This window comes from Mustela nivalis, assembly GCF_964662115.1.
Source record: "Mustela nivalis genome assembly, chromosome: 2".
In the NCBI taxonomy this organism is placed as follows: domain Eukaryota; kingdom Metazoa; phylum Chordata; class Mammalia; order Carnivora; family Mustelidae; genus Mustela; species Mustela nivalis.
In genome coordinates, this window is record NC_139021.1 from 74,690,058 (window position 1) to 74,713,269 (window position 23,212).

The following is a 23,212-nucleotide window of genomic DNA, read 5'->3' on the forward strand; positions in this document are numbered from 1 at the left end:
TAAGTAAAAGTGTCATAATATTGCATATAGAGATGACATAATATTGCATATAGAAAAAGTTTAAGAATATACTAAAACTATTAGAACTAATAATCAAGCTCAGTAAGTTTACAGGACAAAAGAGCTATATAAAATACCAATTATATTTCTATACAGTAGAACACAATTCCATTTACAATAAAAACTGTAAAAAAAGGGAATAAACAACTTAGGAATTAATTTAATAAAAGTAATACAAAACTTATACTCTAGAAACTACAAAATATTTTTTGAAGAATTTTTAAAAAGACCTAAATAAATTAAAGACATCTATGTCTACAGGTTAGAAGGTTTGTTATTGTTTAGTGGATACTATCCAAATTGACTTACAGATTCAACACAATCCCCATCAAAATCCCAGCTGACTTCCTTGAAAAAATTGATAAACTGACCTAAAGTTAATACACAATGGCATGAAATACACAATAAACAAAACAGTCTTGAAAGAGAACAAAGTTGGATGGTTCACAGTTCCTAATTTCAAAATTTCCTACAAAGCTACAGTAGTCAAGACAATGCAGTGCCAGCATAAGGATGGGACAGTACAGATCAACAAAACAGAATAAAGAGTCCAGAAATATTTCACATTTACAGGCAATTGATTTTCAACAAGGGTGCCAAGGCAATTAAATTCTGAAGAAAGAATTTTCTTCAACAGATCATGCTGGGACAACTAGATATCCACCTGCAAAAAATAAAGTTGTACTCCTACTTTAAATTATGAGGTATGCAAACTATGTATACCCCAACATGGATGGAACTTGAAAACCTTATGATAAGTAAAATAACCAGCCACAAAGGACCACAAATTTTATTATTCCATTTATATGAAATGTCCAGAATAGATAAATCTATAAAAAACAAATAAAAAGGGCACCTGGTTGGCTCCATCAGTTAAACATCTGTCTTCAGCTCAAGTCATGATCCTGGAGTCATGTGTTTGAGCCCTGAGTTGGGCTCCCTGCTGAGCAGGGAGTCTACTTCTCCTTCTCCCTCTAGCCCTACCCCCTCTCATTCTTTCTCAAATAAAGCAATAAAATTTTAAAATAAAATAAACTCTTAGAAAATAAAAGTCTTAAAAAAATAACAAATATATATTAGTGTTTGTCTAAGGTGAGGGGAACTGGAGAGATTGGGGATGATGACCCAAAGCCATAGGTATCTTTTGAAATATTTAAAATGTCTTAAAACTGATTCAAGGGATGGATGTACAACATTGTGGAATACTAAAAGCCATTTAATTGCAAAGGAAAGGCAAAAGAAAACAAAGAAGAAAAATATTTAGCTATAAACTGGGCCTTGGGAAGCCAGGTAGAAAAAGCTCAAACCCAAACAGAAATGAAACTAATTTGTATAAAATTTGAAGTTGCCAAACACTATTATTTTCCATTTGATATTAGCATTAACTAAGATTCTTTTGGTTCTTTTAAACTACTAGATTATTTTGGGAAGATTATTGTGTGGCTTGAAATTAACTTCCTTGTTCATTACCTTGCCATTTATTTTTTAAGATTTTATTTATTTATTTGACAGATAGATCACAAGTAGGCTGAGAGGCAGGCAGAGAGAGGAGGAAGCAGGCTCCCTGCTGAGCAGACAGCCCAATGTGGGGCTCGATCCCAGGACATTGGGATCATGACAGGAGCCGAAGGCAGAGGCTTTAACCCACTGAGCCACCCCGGTGCCCGTACCTTGCAATTTTTGACAGAAAAAAATAACCCAAAAAACTGAAACTGAAAATAAACATCCATCAACTAGTGAGCGGATAAACAAAATGCAATATATCCATTACAATGGAATCCATAATAAAAGAAAAAATTCAATATATGCAAAAAACATTGATTAATGTCAAAAACATTATGCTAAATGAAAAAAAAAGACCTCCAGACTACATTTTTAAAAAATTATTTCATTAATATGGCATTTCTTAAAAAGATAAATTTTGAGACAGAAATTGGATCATTAGTTCCTTGATGGGGTGGGGGCAGTAGTAGCACAGATTAATGGAGTTGGGCATGAGAAAAGTTTTGGGGGTGATGGAAATGTCCTAAAACCAGATTGTGGTGATAATTACACAATAGTAAACATTTACCAAAAGTCATCATTCACACACTTAAAATGGGTAAATTTCATGGCATATAAGTTATATCTCAATAAAAATATTAAAATTTTTAAATGATGTTTTATCTTTTTATTTTTATTTTTTTTAGAGAGTGCACACAAGGACGGGCAGAGGGAGAGGGTGAGAGAGAATATTAAGCAGGTTCCACACTCAGTGCAGAGCCCAATTCTGGACTTGATCTCACAGCCTGAGATCATGATCTGAGCTGAAATCAAGAGTTGGACACCTAAACAACCGAGCAACTCAGGTGCCCCTTAAATGACATTTTAAATTCATACTTTAATCTTCAATCTCCACCATATAAATGCCTATCAATAGCAGATAAAACATAAAGATTTTTAGAAATAATTGCTCCTAAATTAAGGCAAATCTGTAGACAGAAATAAAGCAGCTTACAAGAAGACTCAAGTAGGGCTGTAGGGAGATCTGGACTTGTATGAATGTTTGAGATTATTTCTCCCTCTCCTACTGTTCCTCCCACTCATGCACACACTATCTCTCTAAAAACAAACAAATAAATAAATAAGTAAAACTTTTTTTTTTTTTTGCTTATTCTTTAAATTGTCTGTCTTATTAACTATAAAAACTAGGCTTATGGAAATGTTCTAAAATTGTTATCTAAGAATGTATTATGAGGTATTTTCCTGTGTATATGTTGTACTTTATTATATAAAAAAAAATACTACTTAGGGGTGCCTGGGTGGCTCAGTTGGTTAAGCCTTTGACTTGATTTTGGCTTAGGTCATGATTTCAGGATCTCTGCCCTGAAAGTGGAGCCTGGGTAACTTTGTCTCTCTCACTCTCCCTCTGTGCCTCTCCTTTTTCCTCATGCTCATCGTATCTCTTTCTCTCAAAAAAGAAAGAAAGAAAGGAAAGAAGGAAGGAAGGAATGAAGGAAGGAAGGAAGGAAGGAAGGAGATAAATTTTAAAAAGTACTATTTAGATGCACTTCCATAATAGAAATGTGAGGAGCTCCATGGATCCTCTCTGGAGTGAAGTTACTATAACTGGTATAAACTGTATTAAAAAAAATGCAACTATTTATGTCTCTAGAAATTATCCTAAGGGTATAAAGCATATGGAGATAAAGTTAATCAAGAAAAAGTACTGAATCTCAATAAGACAGTGAGAGTTTATGGCATGTGAGCCATGACCTGCCACTCTTCCCCACTCTTGCAATTCAAAGTGATGTAATCTCTACTCCTCACTAATGTGGCCATGAAGATGGAGTTTTATTCTATTGCAGTTCCCAGACTAGGACAATAATTTCTCCCCAGAGGGGTAGGCCAATAGGATTTCTCATTCCTTGGACTCCATTTTGTAAAAACTGTAAAGTAGACAAATATGGCTGAGAGGCCTGGAACTTTCTTCTCCACCCAGTTCCATTTGCAGGACAGAAGCTCTATTCCAGGTTTTGCAAAATACCGTGCCTTCATTGCCACTGTCCAGATTACTCATAGGGCTTAGGTTCCATGCCAGGAGAGACAAGGAGAAGACCAGGAGCTACTACTCAGATTCAACACAAGACTCATAGAGCAGAGGTATCTGAGAGGAGTAGATTCTGTGCTCACCCTCAAACTCAAAAACAAAGAGAAAAGTCTTGAAAATCCAAGAGAGCACTGAATCATGTACAAGAAAACCTCAGTAAGATCAACAGCTAACATCTCTTCAGAAACAATGGAGGACAGAGGCAGTAGCAAGACAAGCTCAAAGTGCTAAAAGAAAAACAAACCTATTAACTAAAAATTACATATTCAGGAAAACTAACTTTGGAAAAAAACATAAAATAAAGATGTTATCAAATAAACAAAAACTGAGATATTTCATTGTGAGCAGACTCACCTTACAGGATACACAAGTAGAAATTCCTTAGAGGAAGTTATATCAGTGAATCCCAATTCACATAAAACAAAAAACCAAAAGCATAGCAAACAAAGAGCATTAGCAAAGATAACTATGTAATTACAAAAGAGAGCAGAAATGTGTATTTCTTCCCCTTTCTTCCCTTAAATGATTTAAAATAAATTTCAAAAGACAATATATAATATGTAATGTGTATAATTTTATTTATTTTGGGACTATATGCATAGAAATGTAATATATTTGAAAATATATTACATCTCCACAAAGAAAGTGGGTGGAGGAAAGCCAGCTTGAATTAAGGAAGCTATATAAATGGTAATTCAAATCCATACACACAAATAAAGAAAACTAAAAAAATGGTAAATAAAAAAGTTAACTTGATTTTATTTTTAATTTTAAGCTGTATTATTACTGCTTTTGTTAGATCATCTTTGCAACAACTATTAAAATTTATTAAATGTATATGTTCCAGGGACCATTCCATCTTGTGGTCCAAAATGACCAAAATGACTAAAGATTTTGTGCCTGTTTCTCAGTCCTCAGCCTACCTAGTTGAGTTAAGTACTATTACTCTTCTTGTTTCACAGATAAGAAATTGAAGCACAAACAGGATTGGTTACTTGCCAGTACTAAAAAAGTTAATTTTAAAAACTATAAATTTATATTCTTTCTTTTTTGAGGTCCTTTAAAAATATAACATCATATAAAGTAAAAATTATAACATTATCTGCTGGGTTTGTAACATACGGACATAGCATATATAACAATAATAGTACAAAGAAGGTAAGGAGGGTACAGAGCTATGTAAGAGTAACATTTCTATACCTCATTGGAGATAAGTTACTGTAAACATGAAGTAAATTCTAATAAGTTAAGAGGTAAGTTACTGTATGTTAATGAAAATGTAAGAATATAAAATAAATGATCTTTAAAGAAATTGAAATCTTTACTTAATGCAAAATAAAATAGTAAAGTGGCAAGAGACAAAACAAAAATTAAAATAGCAGACAAGAATCCAATAATATCAATGGTAACATCAAATGTAAGTGAAATAAGCAATATAATCAAAAGGCATAAATTGTTATACTGGATTTAAAAAAAGCAAAATCCAACTATACACGGTCTACAAGATATAAATCTTAGATGAAAATATACAAATGGGTTTGAAAGTAAAGGATGGAAAAATCTGTGAACAACAACCACAAGAGTCAGAATGATAATACTAATATCAAAAAACTTTAATAAAAAAGTTATGAGAGCTAAAGACATGCACTTTATAATGATATAAATGTTCATAAAGAGAGGCAACTAAAAACAACCCCAAATACATGAAGCAAAATATGATACAATGAAGAAAGAAACAGACATTTCATCAATAATGGAAACATCAGTACTGCATTCTCAGTAATAAATAAGACAAATAGGCATAACACTAATATCAGCCTAGAAGACTTGAACAGTATAAACCAACTACCCCTAACAAACTTCTATAGAACACCTAGCCAACAATAGCAGAATACACATTCTTCTGAATCTTCTCAAGTGCACATACAACATTCTCCAGAACAGAACATATGATAGGCCATAAAATATATCTCATTAAATTTAAATGGATTGAAATCATACAAAGTATTTTCTCTTACCATGATAGAATAAAATTAGAAATCTAAAACAGAAGGAATCTACTTCCAATTTCTGGGCCAGCATGTAAGGAGCTTGGAAGTTGTTAGTGCATCTTAGCAACAAGTAAAAAGCTGAACAAACTTAAAACCAACAACCTTCTTAGATATTGGAATTATCAGACTGGGAATTTAAAATGACTATGATTCATATGCTCTAATGGAAATAGTAGACAAATTACAGTATTGGGCAATGTACACAGAGAAATGGAGATTCTAATAATAGGCCAAAAAGAAATGTTAGATATAAAAAAATACCACAACAAAAATGAAGAATACCTTTAATGGGCTCATTAATAGACTGGGCATGACTGAGAAAAGAACAGTGAACTTGAAAATATGTCAATAGAAGATCCTACAACCAAAAAGCAAAGAGAAAAAAAGACTTAAAAGAATGGAACAAAAAACCCTAAGAACTGTGGGACAATGACAGAAGGTGTAACCCAGGCATGATAGGAATACCAAAAGGAAAAGAAAAGAGATAAAGCAATGTCAGAACTATCTGAAGCAATGACTGAGATTATCCCAAAATTAATATCAGGTTTTAGGCCACAGATACAGGAAGCTCAGAGAATACCAAACAGGATAAAGGCTAAAAAATTAAAAAAATTATACCTAGGCTTATCTTATCAAATTGCAGAAAATAAAAGATAAAAATTTTTGAAAGAAGCCAGGATATTAAAAAAAGAAAGAAAGAAAGAAAGAAAGACCTTACCTGTAGAGGAACAAGAAAAAGAAATACATTGGATTTCTTCCCAGAAAACATGCAAGCAAGAAGGTGAGTGAAATATTTAAAGTGTTGAAAGAAAAAAAAGATCTCTAAAATCTTGTATCTTACAAAATTACCCTTCAAAAGCATAGGAGAAATAAAGACTTTTCAGACAAAAATTGAAAAAATTTATTGCCAGTAGACCTGGCTTGTAGGAAATATTAAAAAATCTTGTCAGAGAGAAGGAAAATTATATTGCAGAAACTTAGATTTGCATTAAAAAAGGAAAAACATTGGTAAAAGAATAAGTAAAGATAAAACAAGAACTTCTGTTTTTTTTTTATTTTAATTGGTCTGAGAGTTAATAGTTTTATCAGAATAAAAAAATAATAATATTCTATAATACAATATTTTATGCTGTTATATAGTGCTATGTAATACACTATAGTTTACAATGATTACGGCTTATGGATCATTAAAATGGATGATAGCGATGATATAAGGGATGGGAGGGAGAAATTAGGAACACTTTGTTATTATAAAGACACTTACAATACCCTTGAAATGTTATAGTGTTATTTAAAATTAGAATTGAAAATTAAAAAAAAATAAAACTAGAATTGAGTTAGGCATAAATGTGTATTGCAAACTCTAGAGCAACTACTTGAAAAGTTTAAAAGAGGTCTAACAAATATGATAAGCAAGGGGGGAAATAGAATCATTTAAAGTGTTCAATTAAAACACAAAAGGCAGAAAAAGAATGACAGACAATATGAGGAACAAAGAACAAGTAATAAATGGTTAACAAATATGTTTGACAATAATACTACTACACAAAAAAATCATTTTAAAAGCCAATTATCTAAATAAACCAACTAAAGAGCAGAGATTGTCAGAGGGGATCAAAAAAAACAAGACCTGAGCATATGTTGTTTAAAAGAAATCTTTACGGGTGCCTGGGTGGCTCAGCTGCTTGAACATCTGACTCTTGATTTCATCTCAGGACATGATCTCATGGGTCGCGGGATAGAGTGACAAGTCAGGCTCTGTGCTGGGTGTGGAGACTGCTTGGAATTCTCTTTCTGCCTCTCCCTCTGTCCCTCCCCCCACTCGCAGTCATTTGCATGCTTTCTCTCTGTCTCTTAAATGAATAAGTCTAAGAAAAAAAAAAAAGAAACCTTCTTTAAATATAAAGACACACATATTAAAAAATAAAGGACTAGAGAAAGATATATCATGTTAACACTCATCAAAAGAAAACTGGAGTAGCACATCCATAGACTATACACACATCCATAACTATAGAAGAAAAATTACATAACCACATCCATAAATTCAAAAAAAAGCACTTGACATAATCAACACCCATCATAATAAAAATACCCAGGGGAAGAAGGAAACAATGACACTGTTTGCAGGTGACATGATTGTCTATGTACAACATCCAAAAGAATTTGCAAAAATGATAAAGTCCTGGAACTAAGTGACTACAACAAGGTTGTAGGATACAAAGTTAATATACAAAAGTCAAATACTTTCTTCTATTCTAGCAATAAATAAGAGAAATTTGAAATTAAAAAAAAGTAAAATATTATTTACATTGATACTCCAAATATGAAATACTCACGTATAAATCAAATAAAATATGTGCATGATCTAGATGAAGAAAAGTATAAAACTCGATGAAAGACATCAAAGAACTAAATAAGTGGAGAAGTATTGCATGTTTATGGACAGGAAAACTCAATATTGTCAAAATGTCAGTTCTTCCCAATTTGATCTATAAATTCAACACAATCCTAATAAAAATCCCAGTATATTATTTTGTGGATATTGAAAATTGATCCTAAGGTCTGCATAGTGAGACAAAAGACCTATAATAACCAACACAATATTGAAGGAGAAGGACAAAGTTAGAGGAACAACATTACCCAACTTAAGACTTCCTGTAGAACTCCAATAATCAGTGTGGAATTAGTTAAAGAATAGACAGATCAATGGAACAGAATAGAGAGATCAGAAATAGACTCACACAAATAGAGCTAACTGATACTTTATAAAGAAGACAAAGACAAAAGGATGGAGAAGATAGTCTTTTTTAAAAATGGTGCTGGTATAACTGGATATCTTCAAGGAAACTAACTCAAAATGTCAAATACCTAAATGGAAAATATAAACATGATAAAACTCCTGGACGGTAATATAGGGGAGATTCTAGAGAATCCTGTGTTTGGTTATGCCATTTTATTTTTTTATTTTTATTATTTTTAAAATTTACTTATTTATTTTAGAAGGAGAGAGAGCATAGGCACAAGTGGGGAGAGGGTCAGAAGGAGAGAATTCAAGCAGACTCCCTGCTGAGCACAGAGTCCAACATGGGGCTCATTCCCATAATCCATGAGAGCATGATCTGAGTCAAAACCAAGAGTCGGGCACTCAACAAACTGAACCACGCAGGTGCCCCTAGTTATGGCATTTTAGATAAAACACTAAAAGTACAATTCAAGAAAAAAAATCAATATGTTGGATTTCATTTAAAAACAAATGAACAAAAAAATCTGCTTTGTGAAAGGCATTATTAAGAGAAAGAGAAGACAGACCAGAAACTTGGGAAAAATATTTGCAAAAGATATATCTGATAAAGGCCTGTTATACAAAACATACAAAGAATGCTTTAAGCTCGGAACGCCTGGGTGGCTCAGTTGGTTAAGCCACTGCCTTCGTCTCAGGTCATGATCCCAGCGTCCTGGGATCGAGTCCGCATCGGGCTCCTTGCTCGGCAGGGAGCCTGCGTCTCCATCTGCCTCTGCCTGCCACTCTGTCTGCCTGTGCTCACTCTGACAAATAAATAAATAAAAATCTAAAAAAAAAAAAAAAAAAAAGAATGCTTTAAGCTCTTTAAGCTCAACAATATTAAAATGAACAACATAAATAAAAAATGGACTAAAATCTGATCAGACACCTCATCAAAAAAGATATGCAGATGACAAACAAACATATGAAAGAATGGTCAACATCATTTGTCATCAGAGAAATTACAAATGAAAACAACAATAGGGGGCACCGGGGTGGCTCAGTGGGTTAAAGCCTCTGCCTTTGGCTCAGGTCATGATCTCAGGGTCCTGGAATCAAGTCCCACATTGGGATCTCTGCTCAGCAAGCAGCCTGCTTCCCCCTGTGTCTGTATCTGCCTGCCCCTCTGCCTACTTGTGATCTCTGTCTGTCAAATAAATAAAAAGAATATTTTTTTTTTTTTTAAAAAGGAAACAACAATAAGAAGCCATTAGAGATATCCTTAGAATATCTTTGGGATATTCTGACTCACCAAATTTTGGTGAGGATATGGAACAACAGGAATTCCCATTCTTTTATAGTTGGAATGCAAAAGGGTATAGTCACTTTGGAAGACAGTTTGTCAACTAAAAACAAACAAACAATATGATCTAAACAAACACTATGATCCAGCAATCATACTTCTTGGTACTTACCCAACTCAAAATGAATTGAAAAGTGATGTCCAGACAAAAACCTGCACATGGATGTTTTATTATAGTCTTGTCACTAATTGCCAAAATTTGTAAATAGTCAGATGTCCAGAATGGTTAAATGGATAATATATCCATACAATGAAATATTATTCACTGCTAGAAAGAAGTGAGTTATCAAACCATGAAAATATATGGGAGAAGTTTAAATGCTTATTACTAAGTGAAAGTAGCCAATTGGAAATGGCTACACACAGTTTGACATTCTAGAAAAGGTAAAATATGGAGACTATAAAGAGATCAGTAGTTGTCAGGGATTATGGGAGAGAGATGGATGAAAAGACGGAACACAGGAGATTTTTAAGGCACTGAAATTATTCTGTATGATACAATAATGGTGGATACATGTCATTACACATTTGTTAAAACCAGCAGAATGTGCAACACCAACAGTAAACCATGATATCAAAACTAGACAAAGACATCACAAGAAAACCAAGTACAATATTCCTTATGGATATGGATCAAAAAATGCTAGCATATTGAATCAGCAACATATAAGAAGAATTATATACTATGGCCAGCCAGGAATATAAGGTTGGTTTAATATCCAATAATCCATTAATGTGGTATACCATATTAATAAAGTGAAAAGGGAAACTCCACATTATGATCTCAAAAAATAGAGAAAAATGTTTGACGACATCCAATGTTCTTTCATGATGAAAACATTCAGCAAACTAGGAATATAAAGAAACACCTTAACTTGATAAATACCATCTCTTAGAAATTCACAACTAACATCAAACTTAATAAAGAAAGACTGAATGCTTTCCACCCAAGGTCAGGAACAAAAGAAGTATATTCACCCTCACCACTTCTATTCATATGTACTAGAGGTTCTAGCCAGGGCAACGGGACAAAGAAAAGAAGTAAAGATCATCCAGATTGGAAAAAAAATTAAATTATTTCTATTTGCATATGATATGATATCATACAAAGAAAGGTTCTAAGGAAACTTCTAAAAATTATTAGAACTAATAAGTGACTTTATAAAGTACCAGGATATAAGATCAATATACAAAAATTTATTTTATTCCTATATAGTAGGAATAAATAATCTGAAGATGATTAATAAGAAAAAATTCTAGGGGCACCTGGTGGCTCAGTTGGTTAAGCATCTGCTTTAGGCTCAAGTCATGATTTTGAGTCCCGGGATCCAGTTCCACAAGGGGCTCTCTGCTTACTGGAAATCTGCTTCTCCTCTTGCCTCTCACCCTGGCTCATGTTCTCTCTCTTTCTCAAATAAATAAATAAAAACCTTTAAAGAAAAAATTATATTTATAATTGCATCAAAATGAGTAATGTACATATGAATACATTTATTAAGAAAATTTCCACTCTGAAAACTACAAAACATTATTGAAATAAATTGAAGGAGATCTAAATAAATGGAAAGATATTCCATGTTCATATTAGAATGCCTAATATTTTTTTGTTAAACATTTTATTTATTTATTTGAGAAAGAGAGAGGGCAAGAGCAGGGAGAGGGGTAGAAGGAGAGGGAGAAGTAGATTTCCAGCTGAGCAGTGAGCCTGACATGGGGCTCCATCCCAGGACCCTGGGATCATGACCTGAGACAAAAGCAAGCCACTTAACTAGCTAAGCCAACCAGGTGTCCCTGGAATGTCTAAGATTTTTAGATGGCAGTATTTCCCAAATCAATCTACAGATTCCCTATCATACATACATTCCCTATCAAAATTCCATTTGGTTCATTGTAGAGATTGGTGAACTGATCCTACCTATGAAATTTGGGATCCCAAATAGCCAAAATAATCTTGTGAAAAAAACAAATACAGGAGGACCTCGGTGGCTCAGTCAGGTAGGTGTCCTACTCTTGATTTCACCTCAGGTTATGAGATAGAGCCTCCACATCGGGTTCTGTGCTGGGTGTGGAGACTGTTTAAGATTCTCTCTCCATCTCCTGCTGCCCGTCTCCCACTGGCTCATGCTCTTTCTCTCTCTCTCAAAACAAAAACAAAAATGAAAAAAAATGAAAGAAAGAAAATATGAAAAAGAAGAAAATTGGACTCATAGTTTCTGATTTCATAACATGCTACAAAACTTCCAGAATCAAAACAGTGTGGTGCTAGCATAAATATAGGCATTTAGACCAATGGAGTAGATTTGAGAGTCTAGAAATAAACCAATATATCTATGTTCATGTAATTGTCAACAATGGTGCTAAGATCCTTCAATGGGGGAAAGAACAGTCTCTTTAACAATGGTGCTGGGTCAACTGGATAGCCACATGCAAAAGAATGAATTTGGACCCTCACATCACATCATGTAACAAAATTAACTCAAAATGAGTAAAAAAAAATACCAAAATAAATACCTAAAAATATCTAACTAGAAGTGCTAAAAGTATAAAAATCTTTGGAAAAATACAGGAGTAAAATTTGAGATCTTGAATTTGGCAAATGACAAAAGAAAAAGTAGATAGATTGGACTTATCAAAATTTGAAGCTTTTATGCAAAGGACACAAACAAGAAAGTGAAAGACAAATTTACAAAGTAGGAGAGAATATTTGCAAATCATATATCTGATTAGTCTAGTATCCAGAATACATAAGGAACTCTTATAACACAAGAGCAAAAGTCAAAAATCCATTTAACCACAGGGCAATAGAATTGAATAAATATTTCTCCAAAGATGAATACAAAAGGACAGCAAGAGTATGAAAAGATGTCTAACATCATTAGTTCAAAACCACAAGGGCATACAGATTCATGCCCAGCAGAATGCTTTTAATTAAAAAAAAATGTTTAAAATATGTACCCCAATGTTCATAGCAGCAATAGCCACAGTCGCCAAACTGTGGAAAGAACCAAGATGCCCTTCAACAGACGAATGGATAAAGAAGATATGGTCCATATATACAATGGAATATTATGCCTCCATCAGAAAGGATGAATACCCAACTTTTGTATCAACATGGGTGAGACTGGAGGAAGTTATACTGAGTGAAACAAGTCAAGCAGAGAGAGTCAATTATCATATGGTTTCACTTACTTGTGGAGCATGAGGAACAACACAGAAGACACTGGGACATGGAGAGGAGAAATGAGTTGGGGGAAATCGGAGGGCGAGACAAACCATGAGAGACTATGGACTCTGAGAAACAAACTGAGGGTTTTGGAGGGGAGGGAGGTGGGGGGTTGGGTGAGCCCCATTGTGGGTATTAAGGAGGGCATGTATTGCATGGAACACTGGGTGTGGTGCATAAACAAAGAATTATGGATCACTGAAAAAAAATTAAATTAAAAAATATTACAAGTGTTAGCAAGCATAGGAAGAAATTTGGCCCCTTGTATATTGCTGCTGGGAATATAAAATGGTACAGCCACTATGGAAAACAGTTTGGGAGTAGCATAAAAATGTTAAACGTAGAATTACCATATGACCTGGTAATTACCACTTCTACTTATATACTCAAGAGAAAGGAAAACACATTCATACAAAAACTTGCACACAAATATTCGTATCAGCATTATTCGTAATAGTCAAAAATAAAAACAACCTAAATGTATATAAACTGAATATAATAAAATATTGTTCAGTCATAAAAAGAAATGAAATACTAACATATGTTACAATATAGATGAACCTCAAAAACAATATGCTAAGTGAAAGAAGCCAGTTGCAAAAGCTCACATATTTTACAATTCCTTTTATATAAATATCCAGAATTGGTAAATCCATAGAGACAGAAAGCAGATTAGTAGTTACCAGGGGCTGGAAGGGTACTGGGGAATGACTGTTCTATGGATAGCAGGTTTCCTTTGGGCTTATAAAAATATTTTGAAATAGAAGTAATAGCTACACAACATTTCAAACATACTGAATGCCACAGAATTATATACTTTAAAATAGTAAATTTTATGTTTGTGATTTTCACTTCAGTTTTTGGTTAAAAAAGGAAAAAATGTTTCATGGACCTAAATGTAACAGGTAAAAGTATAAAGCTTTTAGAAAAAAACTAGGAGCAAATCTTTAGGAGGCTGGATTAGGAGGTCTTCTTAGCTACAATACCAAAATCACAAGTGACAAAGGAAAATTTCATCAACTGGCTCTCTCAAAAAATTAAAAGTTTCTGCTGTAAAAATACTATCAAGAAAATTAAAAGACAACTGACAGAGTAAGAAATAATATTTACAAATCTTCTATTTGATAAGTCTTTTATCTAGAACATATTAGACCTTTCCAATTCAATAAATAAAATCATCAAAATTTAACATGGGTAAAAGATCTCATACATAATTCTCCCAAGGGAGGAAAAATAGCCAAAAAACAAAACAAAACAAAAAAACAACAACAAAGAAAATGTGCTTAATATTATTAGTCATTAGAGAAATGCAAATCAAAACCACAATGAGATTCTAATTTCTCCCCACAAGGAAGACTATAATGAAAAAGAACAAAAATAATGAGTGTTGAAGAGGATATAGAGAAATTGGAACTCTCATACATTGCTGGTGGGATTTGCAAATAGTCTGGCACTTCCTAAAGTGGTTACACACAAAATTGCCAAGGAATCCAGCAGTATATACTCTAGAGAAATGAAGACACATGTCTACACAAAAACTGGTACAATAATGTTCATATCAACATTGTTCATAATAGCCAAAGAGCAGAAAAAACCCAAATGTCTTTCAACTGATGAATGAGTAAATAAAATGTGGTATATCCATACAGTGTAATTCTATTCAGCAATTTAAAAAAATAAAGTATTGAAACATGGTAAAGCATGGAGCCTTGGAAATATGCTAAGCCAGTCACAACCCACAACACAGTGTATGAATTAATTTATATGAAATGTTCCAAATAACCAAATCTACTGAGACAGAAAGTAGATTAGTGGTTGCCTAAGTCTGAGAAAGTATGAGAGAGTGAAAGATTGGAAGGAAAGGCAGCTTAAGGATGTAAGGTTTCTTTTGGAGATGATGAAATTGTCCTAAAATTAGGTTGTGATGATGGTTGTACAGATCTGAGTACACTAAAAACATTGAACTGTATACTTTAATGAGTAAATTACATGGCATGTGAATTATATTTTAAGATCACTTTTTAAAAAAGACTCTTAGATGGCTTAATTGTGTAGCTTTCTGATCATTCTAGCTTAATGCAAGAAGAAAATTTAGAGGCTCTATAGCAGTGGTTCACAAATGAGGTCAATTTTGCCCTCAGAGTACATTTAAAAATGTCTGAAAGCATTTTTGTTTGTCACAAATTGGGGGACAGGGGATACTACTGGCTTCTTGTGTGTAGAGGACAATGATGATTCTTAATACTTTGCAATGCACAGGACGGTCTCCTGCAAGAAAGAATTGTGAGCCCCTGTGAATTGTGCTGAAGTTGAGAAATCCAGACCTAGAGAAACAAAAGGGCAATGTCATTGACATCATTCCCTATAACCATTACTTCTGACTTCTGGCTTAGACAAAAAGCCAGAAAATATTAGCTCATGCATATACAGGATATAGGGAGTAATTGGGTGGCTATGTGGTAATCATCGTCTAGAGGCCTGCCTGCCTTATAGAAAATAATACAAGAAAGTACATTACTATGGTCTAGGAGAAATTACCTCTTAGCATACTAGACAGTAGGCCTTAAATGTTGGTAAGTCCCTTCTAGCAGTCTACAGTTTAAAAATCAGTGAAGCCATGGCTTTGGGTTTCTCTAATCTGGAAGATTTCTTTCTTTAATAGGTATGACCTCAGGAAGAACTGGGAGGTACCAGAAGCTTGAACCCATTCCTTTATTTGTGTCTCTATCACATATGTTAATCGTACTTTTTGTTCAAGGACTTAAGTCACAGTGAGAGCATATGAAAACAAACAAATAAATAAACCTATCTAACTCAGAGGGATGTTGCAAATACTAATAAAATATATTGCTAAAGAACCTGGAATTTGTCCATGGCTCAAAAAAAAATGCTAGCTACTTTTACTGTTAAAAAGTATCATCTAAAATTTTAGCATGAAAATAATAGGTATCTGGGGAAAGTTCTAACAAAGATGTATGAGATATTTATGGAAAAAATTTCAAACTATTGAAAAACATTAAAGACTTACAACTGGAGAGAGATCGAGTTCATGAGTAGGAAGATTCGATATTTAAATCAATTATTCTCATGTTATATGCAAGTGATGAATTATTGGACTTTACATCTGACACTAATGATATTCTATATCTTAGTCAATTGAATTTAAATAAAACTAGTAAATTAACTTTTCTCAAGTAATCTATTTATTTAATCCAATTCCAACCAAAATCCCAGTAGGAAAGTTTTTGGAACTTGACCATCAGATGCCAAAATTTAAATAGAAGAGCAAAGAATGAAGAACAACCAAGAACATTTTGAGAGAGAAGAGAAGATGACAAAAGGACTATGTTCCATGAGATACCACAAAGATATAATAATTAAAACAGTGTGGTATGGCTTAGGAACAGGTAAATAACCTGCTTTAGCTTGGGTTCCTCAGGTATAGTACTGAAGGCAAAAGATTATTTTTGACTGCTTATGAAGGAGGGTGATCCAAGGGAAAGGGCAGTGACTGAAAATGGAATGAAGCAAGGAGTGTTTGCATGATTCATTGCTGAACTAACCACTACTTGTGTAAAGTGCAAAATTTGCAGAACTGCCTTTGAAAAGGCTGAATGAACTACTGTGTCTCAAGAGAATCTCTTCAGAAGAGGAAAAATTTATCCTCAGGTCACAGTCTCACTGACCAATGTTCCATAGGGCATGAATTGGATTGTAGAGTAGCTCTATTTTGAACTTTTTAAGAAAACGCCATACTGTATTCTGCAGTGGCTATATCAGTTTGCATTCCAATCAACAGTACACTAGGGTTTCTTTTTCTCCACATCCTTGACTTGCTGTTTTTCGTGTTTTTGGTTTTAGCCATTCTGACAGGTATGACGTGATAACTCATTGTGGCTTTTGATTTGTATTTCCCTGATGATTAGTGATACTGAGAGACTTTTAATGTTTCTCCTGGCCATCTGTAATTTTTTTTTTTTTTTTAAGAAATGTCTGTTCATGTCTTCTGCCCATTTTTTAACTGAATTATTTGTTTTAAGGGTGTTGAGTTGTAGAAGTTCTTTCTATGTTTTGGATACTAAGCCTTTATCAGATATGTCATTTACAAATATCTTCTCCCATTCACTAAATGGTCTTTTTGTTTTGTTAACTGTTTCCTTTGTTGTGCAGAAGCTTTTTATTTTGATGTAGTCCCAACAGCTTATTTTTGCTTTTGTTTCTATTACCTCAGGAGATGTATCTGGAAAAATGTTGCTTTGGCCAATGTCAGAGAAATGATTGTCTGTGGTCTCTTCTAGTATTTTTATGGCTTCAGATCTCACATTTAGGTCCGTAATCCATTTTGAATTTATTTTTGTATATGGTTTAGGAAAGTGGTCTAGTTTCATTCTTTTGCATATAGCTACTAGTCTTCCCAACATCATTTGTTGAAGAAACTGTCTTTTACCCACTGAATACTCTTGCTTTCTTTGTAGAAGATTAATTGAACATATAATCATTGGTTTATTTCCAGGCTCTCTACCCTGTTCTACTGTCTATTTTTGTGCCAATACCATACTGTTTTGATTACTATAGCTTTTTAGTATAACTTGAAATCTGGAATTTTGATACCTCCAGTTTTGTTCTTTTTCAAGATTGATTTGGTTATTCAGGGTCTTTTGTGGTTCCATACATATTTTAGATTTATTCTCGTTCTGTGAAAACTGCTGTTGGCATTTGGATAGGGATTGCATTAAATCTGTAGATTTCCTTGGGTAGTATGGGCATTTTAACAATATTTGTCCTTTTAATCCATCAGCATGGAATATCTTTCCATTTGTTTGTCTTGTTTTCAATTTCTTTCATCAGTGTTTTATAGTTTTCAGATACAGGTCTTTTACTTCCTTGGCTAACTTTATTTGTAAGTATTTAAATTTTTTGGTGGAATTGTAAATGAAATTTTTTCTTAATTTCTCTGTTGCTTCATTATTCATGTATAGAAATACAACAGGTTTCTATATATTGATTTTGTATCCTGTGACCTTATAGAATTCATTTATAGAATAGAATAGAATTCAGTTCTAGTACTTTTTTGGTGGCATCTTTAGGGTTTTCTGAATAGAATAACATGTCATCTGAAAACAGTGAAAGTTTCTTCCTTACCAATTTGGATGCCTTTTATTTATTTATTTTTTTCCTTGTCTGATTACTGTGGCTAGGACTTCTAGTACTATGCTGAATAAAAATGGTGAGAGTGGACATCCTTAACTTGTTCTTGATCTTAGAGGAAAAGCACTGAAAACCTTCCAATAATATTATCTGTGGGTTTTCACATATGGCCTTTATTATGTTGAGGTATGTTCCCTCAAAGTCTACTTTGTTGATAGTTTTATCACAAATGGATGTCTACTTTGTCAAATGCTTTTTCTGCATCTATTGGAATGATCATATGGTTTTTATTCTTTATCTTATTGATGTGATGTATCATGTTGATTGATTTTCAAATATTGAACCTCCCTTGCATCACAGGAATAAACCTCCCTCATCATGGTGAATGATTTTTTTTAATGTATTGTTAAATTCAGTTTTCTTATATTTTCTTTATTTTGTTGAAGATTTTTGCATCTATGTTCATCAGAGATATTGGCCTACAGTTCCTTTTTTTTTTTTTTTTTTTGGTAGTATCTTTATCTGGTTTTGATATTAAGTTTCTTTATCTGGTATTGATTTTGGTATTGTCTTTATTTCATTTTGTATTTGGTATTCACTCATGAATGAATTTGGAAGATTTCCTTCCTCTTCTATTTTTAAAAAAGAATAGGCATTAACTCTTTAAATATTTGGTAGAATTCACCTGTGAGACTATCTGGTCCCAGACTTTTGTTTGTTGCTTGGTTACTATTCAATTTCTTTGCTGGTAATCAATCTGATCAAGTTTTCCGTTTCTTTCTGATTCAGTTTTGGGATATTATATGTTTCTAGAAATTTATGCATTTCTTCTAGATTGTCCAGTTTGTTGGCATATAATTTTTCATAACATTCTCCTATAATCCTTTGTATTTCTATGGATTGGTTTTTATTTCTCCTCTTCATTTTTTATTTTACATGGGCCTTCTCTCTTTTTCTTTATTTATTTTTGGTAAGTTTAGGTAAAGGTTTATCAATTTGTTGATCTTAACAAACAACTAGTTTCTGGTTTCTTTGACCTATTCTACTGGTTTTTTAGTTTCTATATTGTTTATTTCTGCTTTCATCTTTATAATTTCCTTCCTTCTGCTGGTTTGTGGTTTTGTTTATTCTTCTTTTTCTAGCTTCCTCATGGGTACGGTTAGATTTTTGAGATTTTTCTTTTTTCTTGAGGTAGGCCTGTATTGCTAAAAACTTCCTTGCTAGAATAGCTTTTGCTGCATGCCAAGGACTTTGGACCATTGTGTTTCATTCTCATTCATATCCATGTATTTTTGGATTTCTCCTTTGATTTCTTGTTTGACCCATTCACAGTTTAGTAGCATGCTATTTAACCTCCATGTATTTGCCTTCTTTCCAGATTTTTTTTTTTTCCTATGGTTGATTTCTAGTTTTTTAGTGTTGTGGTCAGAACATGGTATGATTTCAATCTTTAGGAATTTGTTGGGATTTGTGATACATTCTGGAGAATGCTCCACGGACACTTGAAAAGAATACATATTCCTCTGTTTAGGATGGAATGTTCTGACTATAACCATTAAATCCATCTGGTCCAATGTGAAATTCAGAGCCGTTGTTTCCTTGTTGATTTTCTGTTGGATGATCTATCCACTAATGAAAGTGGGGTGTTAAAATCTTCTATTATTATTTTACTTCCTTTATGTTTGTTATTAACTGCTTTTTGTATTTAGGTGCTCCCATGTTGGGTGCATAAATATCTACAATTGTTATATCTTCTCATTGCATTGCTCTCTTCATAATTTTATAGTGTCCTTGTTTTGCCTATTGTTACAGTCTTTGTTTTAAAGTTATTTTGTCCAATATAAGCATTATTACCCTGGCTTTCTTTTTGCTTCTGTGCATGATAAATGCTTTTCCATCTCTTCACTTTCAATCTGCACATGTCCTTAGGTCAGAAATGAATCTTTTGTTGGTAGCATGTAGAAGAGTCTTCTTGTTTTTATATCCATTCTGTCATCCTGTCTTTTGATTGGAGCTTTAAGTCCATTTACATTCAAAGTAACTAGTGATAGGTATGTACTTATTGCCATTGTGTTACCTGTCTTATAATTGTTTTTGTAGTTCTCTGTTCCTTTCTTGTCTTGCTCTCTTCTCTCACATTTTTCTGGTTTTCTTCAGTGATGTATTTGGATTCCCTTCTCTGTATTTTTTGGATATCTATTCCTGATTTAATTTGTGGTTAACGTTAGGCTTGTAAATAACATCTTAGCATAGTAGTGTACATTAAGTTGATGGTTGCTTAGGTTTGAACCCATTTTTTACTCTTCTTCCCGACCTCATGTTTTACATAAATGGTGTCATAATTTATATTCTTTATTTTGTGAATGCCTTGACTGTTTTTTATAGATAAACTAAATTTTACTGGTTTTGTGCTTCCTACTTTTCTTACTCCTGCTTATGGTCTTTCCTTTCCATTCAGAGTCCCCTTCAACATTTCTTGTAGGGATGGTTTAGTGGTCATGAATTTGTTTAACTTTTGTTTGTCCAATAAACTCTTTATCTCTCCTTCTACTCTGAATGATAGCCATGCTGCACAGAGCATTCTTGGCTGCAGTTTTTTGGGGTTCTTCCAGCACTTTGAATATATCATGACACTTCATTCTGGCCTGCAAAGTTTCTCCTGAAAAATCAGATGATAGCCTTATAGGGTTTCCCTTGCATATAACTGTTTTCCTTTTTCTTGCTACTTTTAAAATTCTCTCTTTATCGCTACTTTTTAAATGTTATTTTTTAAGAATTTATTTATTTATTTGGCAAAGAGAGAGAGAGAGAGAGAGACAGTGAGAGAGGGAACACAAGCTGGAGGAGTGAGAGAGGGAGAAGCAAACTCCCCTCTGAGCAGGGAGCCCAATGTGGGGCTTGATCCCAGAACCCTGGAATCAAGACTTGAGCTGAAGCAGATGCTTAACCAACTGAGACACCCAGACACCCCACTTTTTCCCCCACTATTTTAATTACTGTGTGTCTTGGTATGAACTTCCTTGGGTTGATTTCTTGGGGGGCTCTGTGACTCCTGGATCCGGGTTTCTGTTTTCTTTCCCAGATTCAGGAACATTTCAGGTATTATTTCTTCAAATAAATTTTCTGCCCCATTTTCTCTCTCTTCTCCTTTTGGGATCCCTATAATGCAAATGTTATTATGCTTCATGGTGTCATTGAATCCCCTTAGTCTATTTCATTTTTTTGTTATCCTTTTTTTCTGTCCTGTTCAGCTTGATTGCTTTCCATTATTTTGTCCTCCAGGTTGCTGATCCATTCTTCTGCTTCCTCTAATCTACTATTTATTCCACCTAGTGTATTTGTAATTACAGTTACTGAATTTTTCATCTCTGATTGGTTTTTTCTTATGTTTTCTATCTCTTTGTTAAGGGTCTCACTGAGACCCTTCTTTCTTCATTCTTTCTTCAAGTCCAGTGAATATCTTTATGACCATTACATTAAGTTCTCTATCAAGCATATTACTTCTCTCCATTTCTTTTAGCTCTGTTCTTGTGATTTTTGTCCTGTTCTTTTATTTGGGACATATATCTTTGTATCCTAAATTTTTCTAACTCTTTGTGTCTGTTTCTATGTATTAGAAAAGTCAGCTAAATCTCGTGTTTTTAAAAGTATTTATGAAGAAGAGATCCTGTAGTGCCCTGTAGTGCAATGTTCCTTGTTCACCAAAACCTGTTACTTCAGGGAGTGTCTTATGTATGTTGTTTGTGCCCTACTATTGTGTCTGAGCCACTTTTGCCTTCAATCCAGTAATCTGTAATGGCTCTCTGCCTGTTGTGGGCAGGGTTTTGTCCCTGTGTTGTTAGTGGGCTGGCTGCCTTGGACTTGGGTTGAATCAGACAGGGCAGTTTTCCTGTATTGTCCCCTAAGAAGCTGTAGTTGGTGGGCAGGGCCTGTAGTCAACCAGATGTCTGCCCCAAACCCACAGTTGGGGCCACATTTGGATTTGTGTGTGTGGTTGCTTTCCACTGTCTTTGGGGCAGAAATTACTATGGAGTGGTGCTGGTCCCTGTCAGGGATGCTTGGATACCGCCAGACTTACAGTACCTATTTGGATGGGCTCTGGCCAATGGTGTATTGGAGGGGGCAGGCCTATAGGAGATCACAGATGTGGGGCATGTGGTATTAATAAGGCTTCATCAGATCTGCTGTGGGAGGGAAGCTGGAGCTGAGCCCTGACGGTGGGGAGGGGGTGTTTGCAAGAGAACACAGAGTTGGTTCTGTTGTTAGAAAGTTAGGTAGCTAATATTGGCACTGTGATGGTTTCCACAGGTGCCCATATGTCTAGGTTAGGGTAAGGGAGGAAAATGTCACCTGCCAGCAATTTTTTTCTTGGAGAAGTCTCCCAGTGATCTATGCTCCCACAGTGCATGCTGAAATTAGCAAACAAATCTCTCTCCTTTATACCCCAGGATATATGAGATCGATCTATCTATCTATCTATGATGTATCTCTGGAGGGCTGTTCGTTGTGCTATCTTAAAGGACTGGGAGTCTGCCCTCCTGGCTATCCCCAAACCAAGCCTGCTGATTTTTAAAGTTTCGGGTGTTACACCCACTGACTGTAAGAACTCATGAAATTAGGTCTCTCCTGTTTTCAAAGCCAAATGTTATGGGGATTTATCTTCCCCATGTGGATTTCCTGGGTACCTGGCGTGAGGGTCTCTTTCCCCTCTCTGCACTTGCAGCAGCTCTACCTCCCATGGACAGTCCCATGGGTCTGTTAAGTTCACAACCATGTCTCCACACTTCCTACACTCTTCATTGTGGCCTTTTCTCTACATTTAGCTGTGGAGAATCTATTCTGCTAGTCTTTGGGTCATTTTCTGGGTTATTAACCCTAATGTGGGTGTTATCTAGTTTTATCTGTGGGACAAAGTGAGCTTAGGGTCCTCCTACTCCACCATCTTCCCTGGAAATCTAATAAAGTTTAAATAAAGTTTATTTAACCCTCCCAAGGCTAGGTTAGTAAGTGCTGGAGATTTAATTTAAAACAAGTCAGTCTAACTCCAGCCTTA

The 23,212-nt window shown here is 34.2% G+C and overlaps 1 long non-coding RNA gene across 1 annotated transcript in view; it reads right to left on the bottom strand.

The window, feature by feature from the left end:
- LOC309858864 overlaps positions 1 to 23,212 on the bottom strand; it is a 169,944-nt gene that overhangs the window by 39,182 nt on the left and 107,550 nt on the right. The gene's annotated exons all lie outside the window — the stretch shown is intronic.